Source organism: Hydra vulgaris, chromosome 12, assembly GCF_038396675.1.
Source record: "Hydra vulgaris chromosome 12, alternate assembly HydraT2T_AEP".
Taxonomy (NCBI): domain Eukaryota; kingdom Metazoa; phylum Cnidaria; class Hydrozoa; order Anthoathecata; family Hydridae; genus Hydra; species Hydra vulgaris.
In genome coordinates, this window is record NC_088931.1 from 71297501 (window position 1) to 71325000 (window position 27500).

At 27.6% G+C, this 27500-nt stretch overlaps 1 long non-coding RNA gene across 1 annotated transcript in view; it reads right to left on the reverse strand.

Moving 5' to 3' along the window:
* Positions 1 to 6833, reverse strand: part of LOC105843953 (antistasin-like) — an 8481-nt gene extending 1648 nt beyond the window's left edge. Inside the window, exons 1-5 of the long non-coding RNA XR_010642195.1 lie at positions 6621 to 6833; positions 4009 to 4152; positions 3822 to 3923; positions 3550 to 3693; positions 2749 to 2818 (exon numbers count right to left, since the gene is read on the reverse strand). This is a non-coding gene — a long non-coding RNA (antistasin-like). The remainder of the gene's footprint in view (positions 1 to 2748; positions 2819 to 3549; positions 3694 to 3821; positions 3924 to 4008; positions 4153 to 6620) is intronic.
* Between the last annotated feature and the right edge of the window lie 20667 nt (positions 6834 to 27500).

Here is a 27500-nt window from a genome sequence, read left to right on the forward strand (position 1 = left end):
TTAATTTTCTTAATTCTTAATGAATATTAAAGGATATTATATTTATCAATAACTACCCTGTCAACGCATGAGATCAATATGATATTATTATTATATCAAAAGTTTCTCATATTGCGATATCAAATAATTATCTCACATTATATCATTCCGATGTCATAATCATAGATTAATAAACTCAACTATGGTTGTGAATTCACCATGAGATCTTATCGAGATTACTACTTGATAACAAACCATGAGAAACTTTTGATTTATAACTAAATCACGTTGATCTCAATTTTTAACAAAACACCACAACCTTTTTGAAAGTTTCCGAATTTTTTATTAATGCATACTTAATCATACCTTTCCCTTACGCAGTTAGTCGACTAATAGGATATCATGATGATATGAAAACTCATGCACAAGTATCATAAGATGATCTCATTATGATGTTATGGGGATGTTGAATTTACAAAAATGTTAATTCAACTATGCTTATGTGTGACAACCATGATTGTGAATATTATAACATATATATACGTTTTGTGATTATATAATTGTGTGTGAATGTTATGAATCAGTATAACTAGCTTAAACTTATGTATAGTAATTAGCGGCTCTCATTTAATTAAAACGTGATTAAATCTTTTGCTTCAATTTCTAAAAACACTATATCATTACATTTTTTTTAAAAAAAAGTCCTTTAGAAAAAAGGTTGAAAGGAAGCACGTATTCCTGGGCCCCTGTTGACGTCGGGCGTGATATTAAAGTATATAATTATTGAAAAATACAATATACTTTAATATTTATTCAGATTTAGGAAATTTAATAACTAATACACTATCTTCCTAGTTAAATGCTCTTACGCTGTGCTCGGTGATAGACCGTAAGAATTTCTTGGAATTTTAAGCAATTCTCCTAAACGAGCTTATCAAAAAAGGATATTCGAATTCACATTATGAGTTGATCTTGATCTTATACACATTGAGCATAGCAATTATATAACGACATGTCACTATCTAGAAGTTGCAGATTTGTAGCTATCGATATTACTACAATATATCGTTAGCTACATATCGTAGCATTATTACTAGCGTATACATAGCTAGCTACAACACAACGAACAAACCTGTACCTAAGCAATGGCTTTCAGCCACAAATCACAGCTTTGTATTTAGCAATAGTACAACAACATATTGGTAGCAAAGTATTGTATCTTTGTCAATAGCTACTACATGAAGACAATACTATAACTACTAGTTAGCAACATATTGCAGATTTTAATTTGTGTTTTAAAACCTAACGTAGATAGCTACTCATAGTTGCTTAGTAGTGTGTTAACACATATCAATCTATACGTAATTGATAAGTAAACATCACAGATCTTTAGCTAGCAATATTAATATTATCTATTGTAGCTATAGTTATGTAATACCTATTGCTATATATAAGCATGTGTGTGTGTTTGTGTGTGTGTGTGTGTGTGTGTGTGTGTGTGTGTGTGTGTGTGTGTGTGTGTGTGTGTGTGTGTGTGTGTGTGTGTGTGGGTGTGTGTGCAATATTAATTTTCAAGTTAAGTAAGTGAAAAAATCAATAATGTAAAAAGCAAGTTTTGTTTTTAAAAAAAACTTCCCTATAGTTTGCTTTACTTGCAATTTATTCAAAAAACAGGGTTTGAACTTGCCTCTAAAACCGTAATTGATGTCATTAATAACAATATCCCGAAGTTTATCATTAGTTCCATAAGCTGATGCAATGGTTTAAACATAAACAAAGCGGTATTTTTGGTCTGGTCTGGTTAGTATTATGTAAGTTAAAGTAAGTAATCTACTTACAAAAGTGGTGCAGTAATGCAATAATATTGACAGAAAAATTGTAAAGAAAGTCAGCTGTGTTATCACAGTCTTTATTAATGCAATCACAGCATTTATTTTGGCGTAACCGAACAATGCTAATTATTTTTCTGTAATTTAAATTCGAAAAACTTATTGTTTAAAGGTTTGAGTTAATAAAATTGAAAAAAAAAACGAGTGATTTCTTTTTCTTTTTTCCGTAAAACAAAGTAGTATTGTTTCAATAAAAAGTGGCTTAAAATTTGATCTTTTAATGATAAGTTTTGTTAATAACGAATTATTGTATTCCACAAATTAGTTCTAATTTTTAGGTTGTTACTTTTTTACTTAATTAATGTTATTTTTTTGAGCTAATTTAAAGTGCTCATACTACCAAGTGGTCTGGGTAATATGAGCACTTTTGCTACTTCTTTAAAACTTCTGTGTTTTTAAGAAAAAATTTCGGGTACCCAAATATTTATTTGGATCATGAAGAGTGATCCCTAAAAATTGTTTATTTGCAAAAACTTTGGATCGAGCATCATTACTTTTGAAAATAATCCAACTTTTTTTCAAGTTGCTCATAATACCCTAATCAACCATATACGTGAAATTTAGGGCCTCAATTCGGTAAATTTCGGAATTTAAATAAATGTATAAAAAATCAATTAGCTTTTAAAATTAAATTTCTAATTATTTTAAAATTAAATTTGTAATTATAAAAACTGATTTCATAAAATTAAAAGTTCACTGAATTCATACCATTAAAAGTTCTAAAACACTGCCTTAATCAATGTCTCAAATACTTATTAATATGCAATGTGTTTCGCTCTTTGCAGCCGGAAGTTTAAATTAAACTTTTTAAAATCTCCAACCTAAATTTAAGTAATATTCCAAAATATTCTCAAAAAATAAAGTAAAGAAATGAAATTACCTTTTATTGTTGTTGCAAAATTTTGTAGGCTGATCACAACACCCATTTTTGTGGCATAAAGCTGGTATACCTAGGGATAAAGTTTTTGAACATATTTTACATTTATTAACAGCAATATCTGAAATCTGAAAGAATATTAAAAAAAAAAATCATGTGTTTAAAACGTCAATTACAAATTCATAATGTCAGATAAAATTTATTGATTTTTTTGCTTCCATGTATAAAATAGCATGAGTTAATTCTTTACATAAAAAAAAAATAAAATAATAAAAAAAAAAATTTAGATTTAGTTACTTTGTATTTATTACATACATCTATGTATAAATTTAGATTTAGTACTTTGTATTTCTAAGGTAAACAAATGAGATTAATGAATCAATTCTTTACATCAAAAAAAATAATAATAATAAAAAAAAAATTTAGATTTAGTTACTTTGTATTTATTGTATATATCTATGTATAAATTTAGATTTAGTTCTTTGTATTTCTAAGGTAAACAAATGAGATCTGAGTTTTTATGTTAAAGTCTGAGTTTTTATGTTAAAGTTCAATTATGTTTTGTGTATGTCAACATTTTTTTTTTTTTGCGTTCCAAATAGATTATGGGGGAAAACTGCAACTTTTTCCATCAAATTTTTATTAAAATTGTAATGTTTTACAAAAAATAGACCCAAATCAAAAGGATTACAAATCAACCATAATTGTATGGATAAAAGGTTTAACTCTACATCCATAGAAATTTATTATCATATGAATCATTATTAAAATGCTTTCATGGAAATATTTTAAATTAATACTTACGGCGACATGAACATCTTGAACAACCGTTTTGATCGTATACTGGTCCGTTCACACATACAAATAAACATTTAAAAATCATTCGACATGATTTTACATTATAAAAAGGTAAGACTTCATTTTCTATTGACTTGCATGTTGTTAAGTCTAAGAAAAAAAAATTGTTTGAGTGTAAAAGTTTGATAAATATTTTTGTTACGCTTGTTTTTTATATTATAAAATTTGCCATTTTCAAAAATATTATGATATGTTTTAACATTAAAATAAGCGCTTACTGTTGCAGGTGCAAGTCGGACAACCGTATCCGTCCATTACATTTCCGTGTGGGCAATAATTCTTGCATTGTCGCACACTACTTATTTTGCATATAGGTCGGCCTTATTTATAAAGAAATTTTTTATAAATTCGAAAACATTATAAACTGACAATAACAATAATAAACCAAAAAAAGTTTTTGCATACATATTTCTTTGCTATTTGTTGATTCTTCAACGCACTTGAGATGATTTCCGCACTTTCCTAATATTTGCCATGGTCCTCCACACACCTCTCCAGAAATTTTAGCGCAGACATTACAGCAGTTGCACGCATCTTTGACAACACCTCCTAGTTAATATATATATATATATATATATATATATATATATATATATATATATATATATATATATATATATATATATATATATATATATATATATATATATATATATGCACATAGATAGATAGATAGCTCTATAATCGGCTAGTTTAAGTTAACTTATCCTTCAAATATATATCGTTTTAAATATATTTATATTTGATTATATATATAATATATATTTTGATTATGATATTGATTATGATATAACAATATATTTATATTTGATTTTTATTTTATTTTTATAAGCGCACGACTCAAAACAAACAACAAACAAAAATGATATCACTAAACTAACAAAAATACAGAGATTTTACTTTTGTTTATAAATGTATTCGACATATTGCATGATCATTGCTTTGGTATCCAGTTTTTTATTATCAATTTGAATTCTTTTAAAGATGAAGAGATTTTGCATTCCTTTGGAACTAGTTTTCTCAGTTTTAAGTCCTAAGTACGACACAGATTGCAATCCATACATCGTTTTACGGATAAAGTAAGAGTGTGTTTTTTCGAATCTTAGGTTTGTTTCAAGAAACTTAAAAACATCATTTATAGATTTTGATGTAAAATGAAATTTAATAACAGAACTTCAAATGAAGATTTATATTGTCTGTTTATATATCTTAAAGCTATCTATTTAGTTTCTTATTATGAAACATCTATATAAGTGGGTAATATGAGCAGTTTTTTATTGTAAATGCAGAAAGTATCTGTTTCCGTTGATTGAAAGACATATACAATGCGATATTTGAAAAATATATGATACGATATTTGAAATTGCATTCAGTAAAAGCAAGATTTAATCAAAACCACAATATCTTAGGTTTTGAATACAGCTCTGTTCACATAGTGCAGCATCGGTAAGAAAAGAGGCGTGAGTTTTCTCGTTAAATACTTTTGCTCGTTGTTGAGATAAGACCGCTAGATCTTTTTGCTCTGATATATGACCGCTAGATCTTCTTGCTCTGAGATAAGACCGCTAGATCTTCTTGGAATAATAACCAGAATTAAAAAAAGTTTAAAAATTTATTAAACACAAAAAGTGTTTGCAAATACCGCCATTTTTTAAAAATAAAAAACTCAAGGAATAAGTTCTATTTTTATCATGGGTTTGCGTCTAATAAATTAATTAGATTTAATTTGAATATTAAATAAAATATTAAATAACTTAATAACTTTTCTTGAATAATGCGAGGACAAACGATATGTTTAAAATTGCTTAGTGTTTCCTTTTTTTTTTTTTCGCTACCTCTTAGTTATTTCTTTTCTTATTTTGTATTTGAATTTTGAATTATTATGCTATATTTTTCTATACAATGTTCTATCCGAAGATATTGTTGGCTTAGCATAGGAACAGCCACAGATAGTCATTAAGACTAATCCAAAGTAGCGTCCGTTATTGACGTTATTATATTAAAGTTTATTTAACATAAAATTTTAGTAAAAAAAAATATCATATAGTAACGACGAAACAATACAAAAACATTCAATGCGACACTTTTTTTAATACTTGGGCCTATAAAGTTATGCTGTTTTTAACGAATAAGTCAAATAAGACCAAATATGGAGTCACTTAAATATTATTTACTTGTTTTTATTTTACTTTTGTAAATGTTCGCTTTTGGTACTAATTGAATTAATTTAAAAAAAGCAGTTTAAAAAGGTTGCATTCTATTATTTGATAATAAAGTTGAATAAAAATATTCAAATGGATTTAGAATCACTAAATTTTAAAAAATCTAAATTTTTATTATAAAAAAGTTTACAGTAATAAAAAAAAAATGTAACATGTTTTAGGAACCTCTTATCCGTAAATTACCTCTTAAAATTCAACTTTACTTCACAAAAAGCAAAACTTTCAAAGAGTAACATGCGAGTAAAAAACAAGAGTAACAAAATTTTTTTATTTTATGTTCAAAAAATTTCTTTATCAAAACTTTTTGATAAAGAAATTTTTACAAAAGTTACAACTAAGCACCGGCGAAGAGTGTTTTCATTAGGCGAATACTAAATAGTAATTTGCTAAACCAAGGAAGAGTAAGAGATTCTATTATACGTCCTTGGTTAAACGTTGGTACAAAAGTTATACGAACATTCGCTAATCGATTTCGTTTAATTTCAATTGGCGAAGTTAAACGAACTTCGCCGGTGCTTAGTAACAACTGCCTTTTTTTTTTTAAACATCGGCACTTAATTTAGACAACAGATTTCCAAGAATTTGGTTTTTAAACAGTTTTAAAATTTTGTTCATTACTTTTTTATGCATAAACTTTGCAGATTATATAAAATAAGATATTCTTTAAACTTTATATAAACTGCTAAAACATAAATATGTTTTAATTATAAAGTTTATTTTCAAGTTTTACGTAAATATAGTAATAAATACTATAAAATAATAATTTTATTTGACAATACTAAACAATAAAATTACCTTTACATCCAATAGGAATTGTACAGTTTCGCTCAGAACATTGAATGCATTTCAATGCAGATATAGAGCGACAAACAGATAAAAATATACACAATATCAGAATAATATATTTCATGACTTTTTATAAAATAGCAAAAATACTTCCTTTTTTTCGGAAAAAGTCAATGACTTAAAACGTTGACACCAGTTTTTCAAAAATATTATTTAAACTATGTTTAACTTTTTCTATTTATATAACACTGAACAATTATAAAATTATAGTATAAATATTAACATGATTACATATGCTTTTATTAGTAAAATGATCTAATTAAGATCGTCATTTAAGATGCAATGTTATATTTTTATAATATGCATTCATTTGCATATTATGAAATTATGATATTATGCTCATTTGAAATACGTAAACTTTAAAGTGGGTATTCAGCATATTTTTTATTCAATTTCATAATTAGCAAAAAAAAAGAACGATGATTTAATTTATTTACATCAATCAGATTTCCTTTAAATAATTTTTGCAAAGAAGTAAACGAATGCAATAGAGATTTTATTACTTATAACATTATTAATCTGTAAAAAATACACTTTACAAAAAACATTTACAAACTAAAATGAAAAATGATTGAAAAATTGTTAGTCGAATGAAATAAAAACAAATAAATAAAAGTATCCCTTTTATATGAGGTCTCTGATAGCGATAAAGAGTTTTTAGCGGTTGAAATTTTAACTCAGAAAACTAAAAATATAATTTCAAACTGCTGCAGCAGTTAACAGTCTTGTGGGCGATAACAGCATGCTGTTATCGCCCACAAGACAACCGTATAGAAAGCTTTAATGTATTTCTGCGTAATAATACTTCAAAAAGGTGTTTTAAGGATAAGAATTTTGGAACTCCAATTTAAATTGTGATGAAGTTAGAAGACTTTATCATAGTTATAAGTATGCATTTCATATTACTATGATTTTATAATTCTTTAGTTAAACTCTCTAGTTTAAAAATTTAGAAACTACTTTAACAGTAAACTCTTAGTAAGTTTGAACCTCCATAGAGACTAAGAATTTACTTCGATTGGCCGAAGTTATCAAAGTAAATTCTTATTTTCTGTGGAGAAAAAGTTTACGTATTTCAAATTAGCATTAATTTTTAACAGGTCTTGGGTATAAAAAGAAGTAAAAATTTGAAATAAGATGCTGCGTAAGTTTTTTCAATTTTTTGATGCACGATTTTTTCACGAAAACTTAATTTTTGACAAATTTTTTTCAGTTTATGATCGTTTTTTTCTTTTAGAACCTCTTCGATACAAAACTGTTTTATTTTTCCGCCACTGGATATCAGAAAAAGACCATTGCTTGAGTTATATTACATAAACAGTTTCTGATAATTTTGGCTTTTCAGAAAGCACATTGTTTGACTCTTTACACTAACTACTTGTTACTAATTACAGAAATTACTCATTGGAATATATGCATAAACAATATTTTACTTTATAAGAACTGGTTCTTAGAAAATTTTGAATAAATTTCATTTATAAATAACTAAAGGGCATTTGCATACGTTTGTTACGGAGAAACCACAAGAAAAAAAATCTCTTTGCGGCAACTTCTAACAAGTGCCAGTTCGATAAACTGGAAGTATTCTGTATTACATACAAAGATTTATAAATTTAAAGTTAAATTTTAAGTTGTTGATTAAGCATTTATGTTAACTATTTATTAAATTGTAGCGTTGTCTGAAGTTGTTATCTGAAACCCAAATATGATATTTGCCTCTATAAAAATTTAGTAATTATTTTTGCTTTTTATGTGTAGCGGATGGATTTTATTGTTTAAAATTAATTTTGGTTTTTTTTACGCAAATGGCCAGTGGGAAATGAGCAACTAGCTTGTTTTGTTTTTCACTTCTTTAAAAACTTAATTTTCAGTTTATATATGTATATGAAAAATTTAACCTAAACATTTTGATTTTATTGCAATGTTTATACTGCAGCTTTGTAACTAAATATTTTATTAAGATATTTTGAAAGGTCCATCATGTCGTTGCTATATAACTGCAACTGTACAACGCTTCTGTAGTTTTTCAAAAAATAAACTTTCAAAAAGTCTTCAGCAAAACTCAAAAAGATTTTGGTCATTCCAACAATTTTTTTTTGCATTTTAACCCAATTGATATTTAATGAGAGCTGTGCATTAATGTACAACCAGATTGATAATTGAGAATGTGAAATGTGACTGATAAGATAGGAGGATCAAATGCGAGACTATGATTTGACTACTCAGGGCTTAGAAAAACCTAACAGAAAAAAAACTTTTCTTCTTACATCTTATTGATTGAGTTTTTATATATTGAAATGATTTTAAACAAAATGAAAAAAAAAAAAAACAGATTTAATTTTTGAGTTTATGAAAGCAGTTGAATACAAAAATGAAGCATTGAATGCAAGATTATTCATTGCTAGCAAGGTTTCATGAAAATGCAAATAGAATAAACTAGTTTTGCTCAATCACCTAGTTGCAGCCAACAAACTTTTGGGTGATTTTTTAAATTTTTTAGACAGTATGAAATTGATATAACTTTGATTCTTGATGTATATGCAATGTTGATAGAAACGATATAAAAATTGTTCAAAAACCAATGATACAGCTGGTAAAAGTAGCCCAAACGTCTGCAGAAATGTTGGCAACAGCATGTTGCGCTTCGAATGCAAATTAAAATTATATATCCAGCTGTTAACTTTTTCTAGACTTTAATTTTATAGTATTATCAAAGATTTTGAAACCTTACTCAAAAACTTCTGCTAGAAAAAGTAATGTTAAAATGCTAAAGACAAGAATTCTGAATGTAATTTCAGTCAGAAACTACGTTTGTTTGCCTTAAAAAAAGAAAAAGAAAGTTGTGACCAATAGTTGAGAAAAACAAACGGACTAATAAATACTTGTTTAGGAATAAAAAACGTTGAACAATAGTTTCACGTCTTGATTATGACAAATGTTATAACATTTAAGTTATTATTTCATATTTTATGGATTGATACTTAAGCATCAATACATAAAATTTAATTTACTGAACAAGTTCAATTGAATTTGTTCAGTAAATTGCATATTCTTATATCAAATCAAATATCTGTCCGCTTTTCTCAATGGTATCTATCTAACTCGACTATTTCTTTTTACTAATATTACTTCAGTTTTTAAAAAAGTTTACTTGCTATTTTCTATTACCCGGACGATACCGATTTTGACTAATTTTGTAAAATAAAACAATCTTTGTTGTTTTGTAAATTTTATTTTAAATTATTAAACTTTACAGGTCTTCGATTGTCTTTGACGAGTAAAATAAGTTTGTACCGTAGGCAAACATTATAGTTTTAAAGATATTAAAGGCGTTAAGAAGATCGTTTATATAAATAAGAAACAAAAGAGGAGTAAGAATTAAACCTTGGGGTACACCACATTTTGTTTTTAGTAAATTTGAGTTGTTTTTTCTATCTATAATAACACACTGTTGTCTGTTATTAAGCTAGTTTTTCAACCAATTTAAAGATTTTTTATACCATAGTTTTTTATACCATAGTTTTTCATTTTTGTTAGTAAAATCTCATGGTTGACGGTGTCAAATGCCTTTGACAAATCAATAAAGGTCCCTAATGTGATTTTTTTTTAAAAAAAAATGATCTACTTATCTTATTTGAGATGTCAAGAATTGCATGCTTAGTTGAATGTAGCTTTTGAAAACTATTTTGAGCTTTACTGATACTTTTTTTAGTTTTTAAATATTCATTTAATTTCTTATAGATTATTCGTTCTAGAAGTTTTGAGAATACCGAAAAGATTGAGATTGGTATATAATTGTTTAAAGAATTGGTTTGTCCTAATTTATAGATTGGTATAATTTTAGAGATTTTTAGTTTATCAGGTACAATATCTGTTGTAACTGACGAATTAAATGCTTGGAAAATTGGATTACATATCTCCTCAAAAACATCTGACACTACTTTGGGAGAGATGTCATCGATCCCTGGGGACTTGATTTTAAGTTATTTTTTAGCAATTATAAGTTCGTCTTGATTTGTTTCATTGAAATTTAAAGAGCAGTGTGAGCCTGTTAAGTAACTTTTAAATGTATTATTTGGGCATTGAATTTTTGATGCAAGGTCAGCACCAATGTTGGCAAAGTAGTTGTTAAATTCATTGGATATATCTCGTTTGTTATTTGATTCACTTTCATTTATTATCACTCAAGAAGGCATTTTGTAAAAATTAGATTTATTTTTACCAATTATTTCCTTTATAATATCCTATATCTTTTTTAAGTCTCCATTAAATTTTTGTATTTGATTAGAATTATATAATTTTTTTTTTATTATTATTATTTCAAATAGGTTCTTGTTTTGCTTGTAAAGGCTTAGGTTAGCTTTGCCTCTATTTTTTAAGTATTTTACGTATAGTTTTTGTTTTTGTTTTGAGGATTTTCTTTTTTCTTTTGTTATCCAAGGACAGTTTAAATATTTTGCTTTTATTTATTTTTCTTGAATTGGAAAACTTTAATTATTTTGTAGGATAAATAATTTTATAAAATTAATGTACGCAGAGTTTGTGTTTCCTAGGCTACATTCTTAGTAGACCTTTTGCCAATTTGTCGCCGAAAGCAAGTCCTTAAATTAGAGTAGACGTTTCATCGATAATTCTTCTATAACATGATTTTTGAATTATTAATTTTTGTGGAATTTTGTGACAATGAGAAGTATATTAGAAAGTGATCTGAAATATATGTTTTTATTATTCCTGATTTTAGAAAAGTATCTTGTATTGAGTTTGTTAATATATAATTTCCATATCTACTACTAGCAGTAGTAGATATGGAAATTATCCTGGTAGGTTTGTTGATAATGGGAAGATATTAAGTTGAAACATGACGTGAAAGAAATTTTTAGTAATCGTATGCTAGTTGTACATTAATTTATTTTATAAAAATATTTACATTAAAATAAAATTAAGCAAAGACAGCCAAAATTGCGATTTGTCATACATCGCTATATATTTAGGCGGTGATGGAAAACAATTTTTATACACCCGCATAACTGGCGCTGAAACAAACTAGTAAATCAAAAAAAATTCTTTTTTCAAATCCATGCTTTATGCAAGTAGAATTCTATTGGGCCTAGAAATTCTTTTTTTGTTATCTTTTGTAGAAGGAAAAATTACTGTTACGTTTTTAAATTTTTTTTTTATTAATTCAGTGTTCTTATGGGGAAATACAAATTAAATTTTTGTTAAACTTAATTAACTTTTTTTAGTCAAATTTTTCCATTTCCTTGTACTGTCATCCAAAATGATTAAGTGTGCAAAATTTGAGCAAAATTGGTTGAGAAAAAAGCTTTCAAAAATTGATTTCAAATTTTGTGGCAGACAAACATATATATATATATATATATATATATATATATATATATATATATATATATATATATATATATATATATATATATATATATATATATATATATATATATATATATATATATATATATATATATATATATATATATATATATATATATAGAAAGTAACCTTATATAAAGCATGGAAAAAAATGGCAATGAACCCCTCACAACTTTTTTATAAATTAAGTGCCCTTTTTTAAATAATATTAAATTACAATGATTTTTTATTTCAAAAGTAAAAATGATTTTTTCATAAAAATTTTATTTTGTATTTTATAGTTAAAAGAAATGAAAAAGTATGATATTATTTTTAAAGAAATCTGAAAAATATGAGATTTATATTTAATTAAATTAGAGAGTTTGAAATTTAAATAAAAATGTATATATATATCTTTAAGATAATCTTTTGACTGTAAATATTTCAAATAAACTAAAAAGAAAAAAAAGTCTGATTATTTTGTTTAAATTTAAAGACTTCTTTAAAAAAGTAGCGAATAATTGTATTTTTTTGGTTTACATATCTGCTAAAAAAATTTTCAAACGAGTTCCACAAATATATATACTTTTTCCAGTTAATTAACATTCTACTTTTAAAATTTAAAGGGATTACCGCGGAAGTTATTAAAGAAATTCAAATGTTAATGAAACTCATAAAAACCTTATTTTCCGCCATTTTTTAAAGTATTTTATTATATCAAAACAAATGAAATTGGCGGGAAACTTAAATTTGAGTTTTTTGCTTGTAGAACTTGTTCTAATATAATTTTTAAATCATAAATATTAAATATAGTTTTAAAAAACGTGACTTTGTTAAGATATTTATTGTCAATATTTAAGAATGATTTATTATTCTATAAGTACAGCATGTTTGAAAAAGCTCAACAACTTTTGCATTTGGGCGATTCTCATGTTACGTGTGTGACTCTGGTACAAAATTTTTGCAGTATATGAGGCTATAAAAAAAATGTTTAATAAAGATATGCAAGATATATATTGCAATTATAATAGTAGGGGATATACCTGATATAAAATAATATTTTTCGTAAAAATATATGTATTGCACATACTAATAAAATGACAGATTAGTTGCGTTACCTGTGTGACGCGTACGGAAACTTTTTTTTGAATTTCGAACTTTGATTACAATTTTCTGCTAATTGGCTATGATTAAAAAAAAAAAAATTGGTCTGTTAATGGTAAAATATTGGTGTTTATAAATTATATTTTTATTTGTCATAGTTATAAGACCTTCGTGGAAATAAATTATAAACATTTGCGTTACGTGTGTGACAAGTTTTGTTACGTATGTGACATAGTACGAATTTTAAATAAATTTTTAAATTAAAAACAATTTTTTTTTTTTAATTCATATTTTATTAACATAAAGCATATACTTGATTAAAGATCCAACTTAATAGCACTTTTAAGTGATTGCTTTTTCAAAGTTTTAATTTTTTCAGCTTTATTTTACCAGTATACATTGTATCATCGTTCTGCACAGAGCGCCAATCATTATTACCATTTCCAAAGATGTAGATGTTATTTTAAGAAATACATCATTAACATATGTTATTTAAAAATCAGATGATCTTAAATCACTAGTTTTGAAAAATGACAAACATCCTTTTTAAGCATTGACATGATGATTTTTTTGAATGCCTGGTGTTTTTTTGAGTTACAACCAAGGTTTTTCTTTGTATATTTTACTACTGATTTCATCGTTGCTAATGTGGAGAATAGTAGTAGATACCATTAATGGATTCAGAACATTAAAAAAATCCATGGATGTTTGTACACATACTTTCTCATTCTTGCTCATACATTTCATTCGGCCAAGTGACTTTGCTCTTCCTCCAACATCATCTGCAACCCCCTTTCCATGGAAGTTGCAAAATATTTCCATTCGAATGTTTTATTATACTGGAAAGATAACTGGTTGAGTAATTTCATCATAAATTTATTTTTAAATTCTTAAAATGGGCCATCAGTAAAAAAAGTTTTAGTATCAGTATTACAATTTTCAGACATTAGTCGTTCATATAATTTCTCAATAAAGCAGTGAACACTATCTTTGCCCTTGTCTTTTGTGTCTGAACAGATGAGATAATAATGAACCTGCAAATAATTGAACTGAATTTCTACTCCACAACACACTTTGTACTTCATTTTGATATTCGCAAACATGTGCCATTACAAAATTAACTTGAAAAATTCTTTTTCCTGCAATCCTCTTGTCCTTCTCAAATTCAGCTGCTTGAGTTCTTTTTATTTGAACATGTTCTTGGAGTTTAGATAAAGAAAATAGTAATTCCTCTATTACTTCCCACTTGCACCCATTTTTTGATTATAATTGAAGATGACCAGAGTCATTTTTGCTCCATTGTTGCCACGCAACATGCTCAGCTGGATTTAAGTTTTAAGTGATTTTTTTACTGTGTTTTTGCATTGCAGACAGTTTCCGAGCCAACAAGATGAATTAAGTGACTGTGACTTACAGAGATTATCTAACCACCATGAACTATTATAGTTGATGCATAATGCTTTAAGTAATAATTGAAAATTCTCATGCAATTTGCACTTACACTGGTTTACAGGTGTGTCTTCTAAAAGAGGTACATTTTTAAGCCTCAGTTCACAAAAAGTAGAAAAAGGCATAAGCTCTCCATAGGTTGATTAAAAAATAGCATGTGCCTCTCTCAAAAACATTGTCAAAAAGTATTTTCTCAATTTCTTTTTATTTCCGTTTTCCCACACTGTGATTTCATCTTTTAGACCGGGCATTGCATAGACAATGTCTGGTTTGTAATAAAAATCAATTACTAACTTATTATTTTTACTGGTATCAATTGATAATTTCTTTTCTTTTATTTCAATTTTATTTTTAAAAATTAAACCAAAATGATTTGCCAAACCTTGTACAACAAATTACGTTTAATTAGAGATTTTGGGAGAGCTCTCATTGATTTTGATAAAGCTTTTCCTAAGGTCTGGCTGCATTGGTAAGGACTGCAACTATTTAAACTTGAAGCTATTGATTTATTTATTTGTTCTTTAGTTTTTTGTCTACTTATTTGTTTCCGCATTCAATTTTTTTCTGTTTTATTCATTTTAGCAACTTTTAATTTTCTCAGTTTTTCAATCCTTTCATTTTCTTTAGTAGAATATTCTTTGTCAGCTATTCGTTTTTCTCATAGCATAGAAGTAAATTAGAAAAAATTATTTCTTGATTAATTTATCTGAAGTTTTCATTTTTGAAAAAATATTTGTAACTTTTATCAAAAAAATTTTTTTCCCTAAATTTATACAAAGACTTTTATAAATGATTCAAAAATACTTTCTCAAAACTTTTTAAATGTAACTATGCCGTTTTTTCCCGTGTACTCTCCATATGTTATGTCATAACAGATTTAAATTAAAAGTAAATTACAAAAAAATACTTTGTTGTAGTTTTCTTGTTCAATTTATTAAAAAATTGAAATAAAACTAAGTTATATCAATTCTTATTAAAGATAATTAAAAATGGTATTTTCATTTATCATATATTATTTATCATTTTGTTTTAATCCACTTCTAATATTTATTTCCTGGTTTCTAGAATTTATTATTTTTAGTTTGTTTAATGTTGTATATATAACATTAACGATAAAACTGCGTTACGTGTGTGACCCAATGTATTTCCTTTTTTTTAGGTATAGCACTGCAATACGATAAATTTTTTTTTCTATTATATTTTTTTAATACTTTTTGCTTATAATTAAAAATATTTTTTAAATATTCGTTGTATTTCGCTCACAAACAAAACTTTTAGTTGTTTTTTTTTACGTGTGTGACATCACAACAAGGGTATTTACTATTTTGTAAAATATATTTATCCATATTCTTTCAAAATATTTTTTTTTCTGTTTGAATTATAAAAAAATAGTTGAGATAATGATTTTATGTAATAAACATTATATTAGATAATTATTTATTATAATAAATGAAAAATAATACACTGCTATTAAAAATTGAAAAATTAAGAATTTTATGTACAATAAAAATATATGTCAATATTTTTCTATACACTTTACAAAAACTTCTAAATTTATTCTAAAATGTAAATTTAGTATGTTTTTAATGAGATATGCAAGAAGATTGTCAAAATAACATGTTTGAAAAATTAGCTCTCTGGTTTTACTAATTTGAGAATCGTCGATTTCCTGTAATTTAAATGAAACTTAGTAATATATTACTACAGGAAATCTAATGCGATAATTGTTGAAGCAATAAAAACATATATTTTAGACAGTTTAAAGAAAAGAAATGTATAAAATAGTTTAAAATGATATAATAACGATTTTATTATATTAATGGTTTTTAAAAACAATAACAATGAAAAGATTAGATCTTATCCCAAATATGCGTGAAGTGGGAGAGTATAAGTTAGGATTCTGGTAGAATTTACTTAATGAAATAAAAAATACTGAAGAAAACTTAAATAAAGGTTGTTTAGTTATATTTATTTCAAAGGTGAAGAAAAAATTAAAACAAAGAGGCCGAAATTAAGATACTATTATACAAAAAGAAAATCATTGGCTTTAGAGAAATCTTATGTCCAATAAAAATTAGCCGTTTTGCTTCTGGAAGGCCCCGTAAACAATGGAGTGTTCTTGGAGAGGGAAACAAAAGCAAAAAGATAAAAGAACTAATCACTGAACATCATGAAGCTTTATCTTTACTTTTTCAATAATTGCAAATGCTGCTGGAGAAAAAAAAAAGCCTCCATTTAAAAAAATATGTCTAATGTTTTAGAGACAAAAAATGTTTGAAACTTTGGATAAAACCTTTCCCATTAATATGAGTGTAGAGGAAGCTCTTGCATTAAAAATGAACACTGTTTTCAGCGATAAACAATATCAAATGATCAGAAACTCAGCCCTTGTACACAATGTACATATTTATCCTTGCACGATATTTTAGTGGAACAAACTGAAATGCTATCCTGAAAATATACATTTTTTTGAAATTTCAGCAAAGTGTACTATTCAAAGCATGTTAGATCACACTGTTAATAGAATAGCTGAAATGATTGATATGTCGAATGTGGTCAAGATAATAAAATATTTGAAGTTTTGTATGGAAAGATTGATTTTAATTTGTGCTCACATTCTCAAAGGTAAAATATGATAAAATTTGGAAAAATGGAAATCCTTAAAATTGTCACTTTTGTAGACCTCTTCATCTACAACATAAAAAAGAGAGTCCAATTTTATCCAGAGAACCTGAATCAGACTTAAAATAATCTAACAAATACCTTAAAGACGTTTCGCAAAGCTTTCAATATTTAGGAAGAATGATGACCTTTGATATAACCTTTAGGTTTGATCTCACAATGTTTGATAATAAAGTAGTTAAGACACTTACAGAGAAAAAATCCACTTAATCCTGCAATGTTAAACCAAATGAAGTGAACAATATTGATATAGTAAATGAAAACTGAAAACGAGTCAGCCTTGGCGCTCGGAAGTTCAGCCTTGCACTGCTGGGTAAAGTGCTTGGAGTTTATTCTTCATAAAATGGAAATGAAAAAGTATAAGACAAAAACAATTGAGAAAAAATTATCAATAAACTTAAGGAAGAAAGAGAATAAGGTACTCTTCAGAGAACGTTCAAGCCTATACATTGACATGCCTGAAGCTGGGTTTGGCAATACCAATGACAGCAATACTGTCAAAAGAGCATTTAAAAATAATGAAGTTTTTTCTGAAATTACTAAAGTTGGTTGTGATATAATTAAAAGATTGCATAATATTCTTTTAACCATATCTTTTCGGAGTTATCTGCATAGTTCTTCTAAATCACATAAACTACCTCTGCAAATTGAGGTATATTCGGAAGATGCAATGGAAAATTTAAATAAACAAATAAGAAATTCTAGACTTAGGCACACGGCGAAAATATCAAGGTTAAACACTATGATAAATCAGATGCACTACCTTCTAGTAAGATCAGATCCAAAAGTATCAAGCATATCTTTTAGAAAACATAAGAGTTATCGAGGAAAACAGTTACCAGATTAAATTAATTGTAACATAAATGTAATAAAATACAGTTTTTTTCACTATGTATCAACATCCTTTAAAAATCATTTTTTTATAAAAATATCAAGAAGAGTAATTTATCAAGATGTCGTGTTTGTCTTGATGATTCTAAAAACTTTAAAAAAAATAATTTTGTACGCGTGTAGTCAACTTTAACGCGCGCGTCAACGCAAAAGCGCGCATTCTACGCGTCGAAGCTGCGCGTAAACTTTTTTTTTATCAGCAAAATTGAAATGTGTGACCCAAAAATTATTATTTGAATATAGAACATGTTTTTTTTTAGGAATCATATTACATTTTATTTAATTTTTGCCGTTTTTTGATTGTCCTGAGTACTGTGGGCTCTATGAATTTTTTTTTTTGCGCATGGTTTTCTTTGCGAACGGACGTAAATAGATATAAATAGTAAACTTAAAAACTTATATTTTTTAATTGATATTTTTTTAATTTTTTTTTATTTGAATTTTCATGCTATATTTTTTTATGCAATGCTTTTTTATCTGAAGATATTGTTGGCTTAGCTTAGAAACAGCCACAAATAGTCATTAAGACTAGTCCAAAATAGCGTCCGTTATTGACCGACATTACCGACTTTACCAAATTCAAAACGCTAACGGCAACCGCAACGTCTGAGCAAAAAGTATTGGTATGAGGTCTGAGTAAATCCCTACTTGCATTTTAAAGTCCTAGGTCAGACGTGAAAAATAAAGTTTTAGCGTTTTGTTGAAAATGTGAAAAAGCTTTGAATTCGTAAAACTTTTTCAAACTTTGTCAAAAAGTTTTTTTTTGTGTGTGTGTGGTTAATTTTATATCGTTACCTCGGCTTACTGTTTTTATTTTAAATCTGAATTACTAACTTTATAATATATTTATACATAACATATAAAGCCCTAAACTCATTGCCCCCCTTCCTGCCCTCAACGTGAGAGCAACGAGTTTATAAAATATTTTTTTTTACTATTTATAACTTTTATAACTAAATTTAGATTCATCAACAAATTTCAAATATTAGGCAAAAATCTTAAAGTCTTCGATTTTTATTATCTTGCAAAAATTACAGTCCCCTCAAATTGAGGGGGGGGGGGGTCAAACTTTATATTGTCATAATTTTCGAACACTAAGAGATTCTTGTATGAAATTTTAAATATGATTAAAATGCACTATCTTGTGGTACTCCTGCTGAACTCGTTGACAATCTAGATTTTGTTAAGCTTATAGAAACAAAGGGTTTTCGAGAGTACAAATATGATGTTAGCCATTTTAGTGCAATATCTGTGAAAAAAATTCATCTTTTATACGAGTCATTAGCAGATTGTGATTGATTGTATCAAACGTTGCAGATATATCCAGAGAGAGGAGAATGGTGGTTAAAGCATTACCATTGTTTAACAGGGTGTCATTAGATATCTTTAAAAGCGCTGTTTCCGTTGAGTGATTAGACCTAAAAATAGATTGAAAAGGATTGAAGTTTACAGTTACATTTATTTGTGGAAGAAGCCGAGATAAAACAAGCTTTTCAAGAATTTTGTATATTGTATTGAGATTTGATATGGGGCGCAGATCAGTGGGTTTAAATGCTGTTTGTTCTGATTTTTTGGGAATCGGTGTAATTCAAGCAACCTTGAATGAGATTGGGATATTCCAAATTTGAATGAGAGGTTGGCGAGGTGATCTCAAATTGGACTAAATAATTCTGAACATGTTTAAGAATGTTTGTTGGAATAATATTGAATGGCGATGCCTTAGGTTAGAGAGTTTTGATTACTCGCGAAACATCAGTAAAAGTGACTTTAACAAATTTTGTAAAAATATCTACAGGGGAGATTGCTCCATAATGAAATCAGATTTTGGGATTGCAACAAGTCTTTTTTGGATATTTTTTTATACCTTCAAGTTTGCTTGCAAAATATTGCCTTATTGTATTACATTTAGTTTCTGGTATGATGTAATTAGTTTTAGAATTATTCGAATGAATTATTTTTTGGCAATAATCCATGTTTCTATTTGATTACCGTGTGCTGTATTAAGTTTTTTCTTATTATATTTACATCTGTACCGGTGAATTGCTTTAGATACCTCTCAGCATGTTCAATGTAGTTTTTTTATCTGATAAATTACCTCTTTTTCTATAACGACGATCCAGTTTACGACGTAGGCTTTTTTAATCTTTGCATCAGAAGATAACCATTTATTATTATGCTTGCTAAGTCTTATTGAATATTTTTGAATTGGTGCCAAATTATCAAGAATGATTGTTATATTTGTTCGTACTTGCTTAGCATAATCATTAACATCAATTTCAGATAATAAACAGCATTGCATCAATTGCATTTCTTCTAATTAGAAGGTCCTGGAGAAGTTCTTCTAGTTTTTCTATGTAATTTATGCAGATTTAATTTTGATCCATTTGAACTCGCGTGATTGTATACCCCAATAGTTTTTTTTCCATTAAGCACATTGTACCGTTGCCTCCCAAGTGAGTTATCAAATAATCTTTCATTTTCTGTAAAATATAAATATTTTTTCAACTAATACTATCCTTTAATTTTATGGAATTCATTATCATATAATTTTGTATTTCTTTGTTTTCCAATTCAACTAAGATGAGGCCAGGTGGTCTTTCTGGTCTTTGGCATGTTTTGTTATACGAGTTATTATTTTTACATTTTTTATTGAAAAATCAGGCATAATTATTTTTAATATAGTTTAAATGGTTTGTTTGTTGTTTTCTTCATTTATTGGTTTGTCCATACTGGTTTGATCAGCAACTCCACTTATAGTAATGGTGTTTTCAATTCTTTTTTTGGTATTAAATTCATTAGTTATTTTAGCCATCATTACAACATCAGTTTCTTTTCGTTTTGCTTTATACTTCTAAACTATTTATTTAAAATTTATTTTAAACATTGCTTTTTTGTTGCGATAATGCACCGAATGAGATTTTAACTTTAAATTAAATTATAAGCATTTATATACAAAAAAAGTCATGCAGAGATATACAAAAACTTTTCATTCCGTGACGTTTTCATAGTAATTTTCGTAAGGATATTTTATTTAAAACGGCTACGACAACGGCGACTTAAAAATTATAACTTTTACGTTCTCGATGCAGTTGGCGTTTTGGTTTCGTGAAGTCGCTATCATTGCGTAACCAAATACTACTTCAGCGCTTAGTTGGTGGTGGCAGGATTTAAACTCGTATCGTACCAACAGCCCGGGTTTTCTAACCAACTGAGCTATCCAGCCAAAAGATACAATACTATATATAACACAAGATATAACACAAGAAACATTTGTGCATTTATACATTTATGTATTTATATTTAAAACAAGATCATTAAATGGCAAGCAAATAAGACATTGAGTGTATGTTGGAAGAAAAATTCAAAGTTCAAAAAAATTCAATTCTAAAGATTATTTCTGGAGATGCAACAATTCAAAATGAAAAAATGGATAAAATATTGAAATCGATATTTTATTATACTTATTTAGTGTTAAACCAGCACGAATTTTACGCAGTTGATGACATCTGTTCACATGCGTAAAACTCATTTGATGAAAAGATAACATCTGTTCATCAACAGCGTAAAACTCATGCTGGTGGAGGCGTAAGTGTTTATATCCACTATTCAATCGACTTTTTTTTTGCGTAAGAATCTTTGTGTGATTGAAACAGATTGAAACAGAATTTGAATTAAAATGCATTTTGCATACATTTGCATACAATGCATGTGCATTTTGTTCACATTTACATCAAGTATCTGTAAAACAAATAATGCTAAATCGTGTTTTATTTCGTCAAGTAAAAATTTAAAATTTTCAAAGTTTTTTTTAAGACTTTGGGTATTATTATTTAAAATTGAAAATGTGACTTTATTTTGATAAAAAATATTTTGTGATTCGGTAAATTGAGTAGTAGTTACCATCATAGGTTGTTTGATCACAGTATTTTGTATAGGTATCTTCAACCCTAAGACTTAAATTTTCAGGAAAAAGCTTTTAATTCTTTACATTTAGTTTTAAAAAAAAAAAAAACTAAATGTAAAGAAAAGAAATAAAGATATTTATCTATTGTTTCGATTTAAATCCTTTGCAATCAGTTTATCATACCTTGAAACTGCATATTTTCCAAAATTTTTTGCAATTTTCATTTTCTTAATAAGATCGCATCATAGTTTATTTATTTCTTCCAAAAAGTCTTCGTTTATACAGACCCCTTTCCTTTTAGCTTCTTAGTATTTTTCAAGATTAGTTCTCTATCTTTATAATTTCACAGTTTAAGTACAACTATTCTTCATCAAGTGAGTTTTACGCAATTGAAGAGATGTCATCTAATCATCAACTGCGTAAAACTCATGCTGGTGGAGGCGTAAGTGTTTATATAAACTATTCAATTGACTTTATTATGCGTAAGGATCTTGGTTGTCAAAAACTCTAAAAACGTAATCATAAATATGTAAATAAAGACAACCAGGTGGTAATTTTATAACATTTAAAACTCATCTTATTTCATTCTTAAACAAAATTAAAAACACGCAAAAGCATGTTAACATAGTTAGTGATACGAATATAAACATGTTAAAGCATACTTCTATTAATAATGTTAAACATTTTGTTCTACTTGAGCTTCATCCCAACAAATATTAAAACGTAAACTTCATCCCAACAATTTTGTTATTACTTGAGCTTCATCCCAAAAAATATTAAGACAATCAGAATAACTGAAAATTCTCTTAGATTAGTCGATAATATAATAACAAAGAATTTTCATGCTTGCACAGGTATTATTTAGACAGACCATTTAGATCACTTTTCCATTTTTCTAACTACTAAAAATATACCACCACACCAGGGCCATACCGAGCCAACTTTACGCTTCGGGCAAGCAAGGGAAATTGCGCCCCAATCACCTCCTCCCCCTTCCCTCCGTTTCTCCCACCCTCGTCCCAAAAAAAAGTATTTAATATAATGGCTTAATAATCACAAAACTTATTACACCAAGTGTAAAGTTAGAGCGCTTGCTTTATAAGCAGGAGATCCAGGTTCGAAACGAGCTCTGGACAAATTTTCGCGTCACGGTAAGGAAGGAGGCGTGAACTTCCTGGTTAAATGCACTTCCGCGGTGTTCTGTGACAAGATCGTAAGGACTTCTTGGGGCACCTAAAAAAAAAAAAAAAAAAAAAAAAAAAAAAAAAAGTACAACTTGTCATTAATGTTGCACAAACATCAGTTTAAGATTTATTTTTTCGGCTTTTTTGGAGGCAAAATCACTAATGATGTTATCAAAATCAAGGGCGGTGCCTAATTTATGTACAATCGAAACTAGAAAAACGTTCTTGGCGCTATAGTTGATCTCAAGTTTTTTATGAGCTTAAGTTTACTAAAACTTCTTTTGCACATAGCAACTGCGACTGGTAAGGCGAGAAAGATGTAAATAGCAACTGCCGTATTAGGATAAGCGTAAGTCAATGAAGTCTTATAATTGAGCTACAGAATGTCAATTTCAAGATTTTCTGAAGTTTTCCATTATTGCAGCATCTATATATTTAGAACTTGCCATTTTTGACTAAAAATCAGAAAAATCTAAGCCTCGTATATCTGGGATAAATTTTTGGCTTTTGTTTAAAAGTTCATCCACTGAACTTAAAGAGAGTGAATGCCCTCATAGGAAGTCAAAATCGGAGAATACAGCCTCAAACCGCCATTCAATTTGTGTAATAATACACAAGGTTGGATTTGAATTTTGTTTCTGCTGTGAAGAGGTGAAAGTCTTCTTCAGCCAACAAGATTAAAAGTGTGAGCTACACATATCTGTTGCAAGACCTTCTTTGGTTTTTTGGTGACACTCAATAAATTTCACAAAGCTTTCCTCAATTGTACAGTTTTCATTATTGATGTGAATATACATAATTATTTAGGTCATCTGCTACTAGTGGAAAGCATCTGAAGTGCAGTCAAACAGAACTGAGTAGTATTTAGCTTCTTTGATATTTGACAATATTTCTGACTTTCTTACTGAGTAAGTTAAACGGCTCATTTTGAATTCGAGGAAAAGTAGAACATTATTGCTTTCTTTGCTTTAACAGATGCAATGTGTTCAGCCACTAAACGATACTAATGGCTTAGCAAATTAATCAAGTAAGAAAAATTCCACTGTTTTGATCCATGGGTTCTGTTGTGCCCCAAAATACGATTGTTATTGGCACAGAATTAAATTGCATCAACAATCACTATCAAGATGTCTTTCAACTTTTTTTATAACTTAATGGATAACTTTTTGAAGATCAAAATTCATGGTCTTTCCTTCATCAAGGTCTTTATGATGAGTTTTCCAATCAGAGCATCTCTGGTGCTTATTGTTGTTTTCATTTTCAGGAATTCTTGAGTTTAGTTTTTTTTTACTCACAAAATCTTTCTAAGGTTTCTAAGAAATTGTTGGTTTTTGTTGTTGAAAATAACAAAAAGCAAAAACAAAACAATAAGTCTTTTTTATTGCTTTACAGTAACCAATGGCAAAAAAACTTTTCACAATTGGGATGGGGATGAATTTTTTCATGCCATTTTGTGCTAAAGTATTGCACTCTATTGTTAAAATTACACAGCGTGTTTGGGAAAAATTCTCTTATTTCTTGCTCTGACCCATGCTGAATCAATAAGCATCTTATTTTATCCATTACTTTAGGCCATGTTGTTGGATCTGTGTAATGAAAGTTTTCTCCTGAGGTTGGTGGAACATCTTCTGTTTCTGAACAAAGTTTATTGTTATCCATATCAGCTCGGTCAGAAAACTGGAAATTTCCATCTTCCCTTGTTTTTTCTGAACCATTTGTGCAAAATTCTTCTTGACTTTGGCTGATAAAATGATCCTCTTCAGTTAATTCTAAATGATGATCTGAACTTCAGTCGTTCATTTGAGCTGTTTGAAAAACTTTATCAGTAAAATTGTCATTAACCTCAATCAAATATCCTCTGAAATAATTTATTTTTCAACTGCAGAATTTGTTACCAACTACATGAAACAATTAGTTAGTTTCTCATCACTTTCTAAACGCTGTTTTCGTTTATTTTAAATTGAGCACCAGATAAATTTTTGGTGCGATTCATTATAGAATTTTAATGTTCAGAAGTTATCAACTATTATTTAATTAAGTTTTGGAAACCAATGATGCGTTTTTTGAAATATAAAAAATGATGCTAATGCAGTATGTTTTTTCCTTTTTTTTCTTTTTAATGGTGTTTTCTGTTTAACAATTTTGTAAAATATTTTAATGTTATTGTCTCATGATGGGACTGTCCGTATAGTCTCAAAATATAACAGTTATAAATAAAATTAGTATTGAATGTTTTCCATGAGAAGATATTTTTAAAAAAATATATCAACGATGCTAGTGGCGCTCTACTGTTTAGTAAATGAATTTTTATAATTTAGAGTTTATGTAAGGAGGCGCATTTTAACTAAATTTTTTTCAACGTCAAAGAGACCGTTATGAAAATTTGTTTCCAAATAATTATTATTTTTTAAATATCTTTTTGAGGAATTTTGCACCCTCCCAAGTTTGGCGACTTGGGTCGCAGCCCTGCTGGCCCCGCTCTTAGTAAGGCCCAGCACCATACAGTTTGTCTTTCAAATCTCCTACATACAAGCAAGATATCAATGAAAAGTCCTTACAAAAATTCAAAAATTTACTAAAAAACAATGTTGAATGAAATCCTATATTAAAATTAAGCAATGCAAACAACAAGAATATGAAAGAAACAAATCTAGATTGCAATGAGTTGAAATCCTCTTTAAATGCTCTAAAAAGCAACAAAATTGCGGGCTTTGGTAATATCAGGAGCTTTGTCGTAAAATCAGTATATGGTATGATTGAACCATCATTGCATCACATCTTCGATCTTTCACTGAAATCAGGTATTGCCCCAGATAAACTAAAAATTGCCTGAGTCACCCCTATTTATAAATTTGGAGATAATTTTGATACTATTAGTTATAGATCAATTTCAGTTTTACCACATTTTCCCAAATTACAAGTACGCGTCATGTATTATAGACTTTACAATTATTTGACGGAAAACAATTTTTTATACGGTAAACAATTTAGATTTAAAAAAATATTACACTTATTTAATAAATTGTTTTGTGAAATTACTGAATATAAACTCATAATTAAATTAACTTTTAGAGTTTTTTTTTTTTTTAGAGTTTAAAGACCATATTTTTAAACACATAAAATATTTTAACTATTTAAAATAAAACTCTAGTATCATTAGCTCTATTTAAGTACTCAAATGAACACGGTGTTGAAACCTCCATTATATTTGAAGATCTTCACTCTACCCAACTTATTAAAAAAGTATGTTGCATTTATTTTAATATGAGATTTGCTCGGCATGCACAGGTGTACACTGAAAGTTTAAAAAAGTCTACATTTGGGCTAAGACAACAAACAAATAAACACCTTTTCTTTAAAGGTTTGTAAAAATTTTTATTAAATTTAAAAAAAGCATACGAGAATGTTTGATTAATGTTTCCTAAATTCTTTTCTGATAAGGTAGGGATTAAAGTTTTAAATAAAAAAACTCCAAGTTATTTAACTTGGGCTAGACGCTTTTAGAGCATTTCTATGAGTTATGATACTTTATAAAGAACCTAGGCTAATAAAAAACTTATCTTAGTAATTATTAAAACGATTTTTTGAATGATCTTTAACTTATTGGTAACTTTAGATGCTCTGAACATGCATTTTTAACTTTTATTTCGCACGTCGGATCTTGTTTGACAGTTTATGTACAAAATAATATATGGGCTCTCGAGTGGCATAGGAAGGTTTTTAAATGTTTGAAACAACCAACTTTTAAATAAAAAGAATATTCCAAATTTTTTTACTTTCATACTTATGACGAAAAGATTCTTCACAAAAAAAAATTACTGTGATAGGAGAAGGGAAACAAGAAACCCTAAAATCATAGCCCATATTTATGAATAAATAAATAATTCAACTCATTGTCTTCACGTTTAAGGTAGGGGGTGCTATGATTTTAGGGTTTCTTGTTGCCATTCTCCTATCGCAGTAATTTTTTTTTGTGAAGAATCTTTTCTTCATACAGATAAACGTAAAAAAATATGGAATATTCTTTTTGCCTAAAAGTTGGTTATTTCAAACATTTAAAAATCTTCCTACGCCTGTATTTCAACCCTATTTTAGCAACATAAATCATAGATATCCTACTAGATTCTCATATAACAACTTTGTCATCCCAAATTTACATTAAAGCTAAATTCATACTCAGTCCAACACCGCGGAACTTAAAAGTTGAAGTTTTTCCCCCAGATTGTTACTATCAAGAAAAATACACTC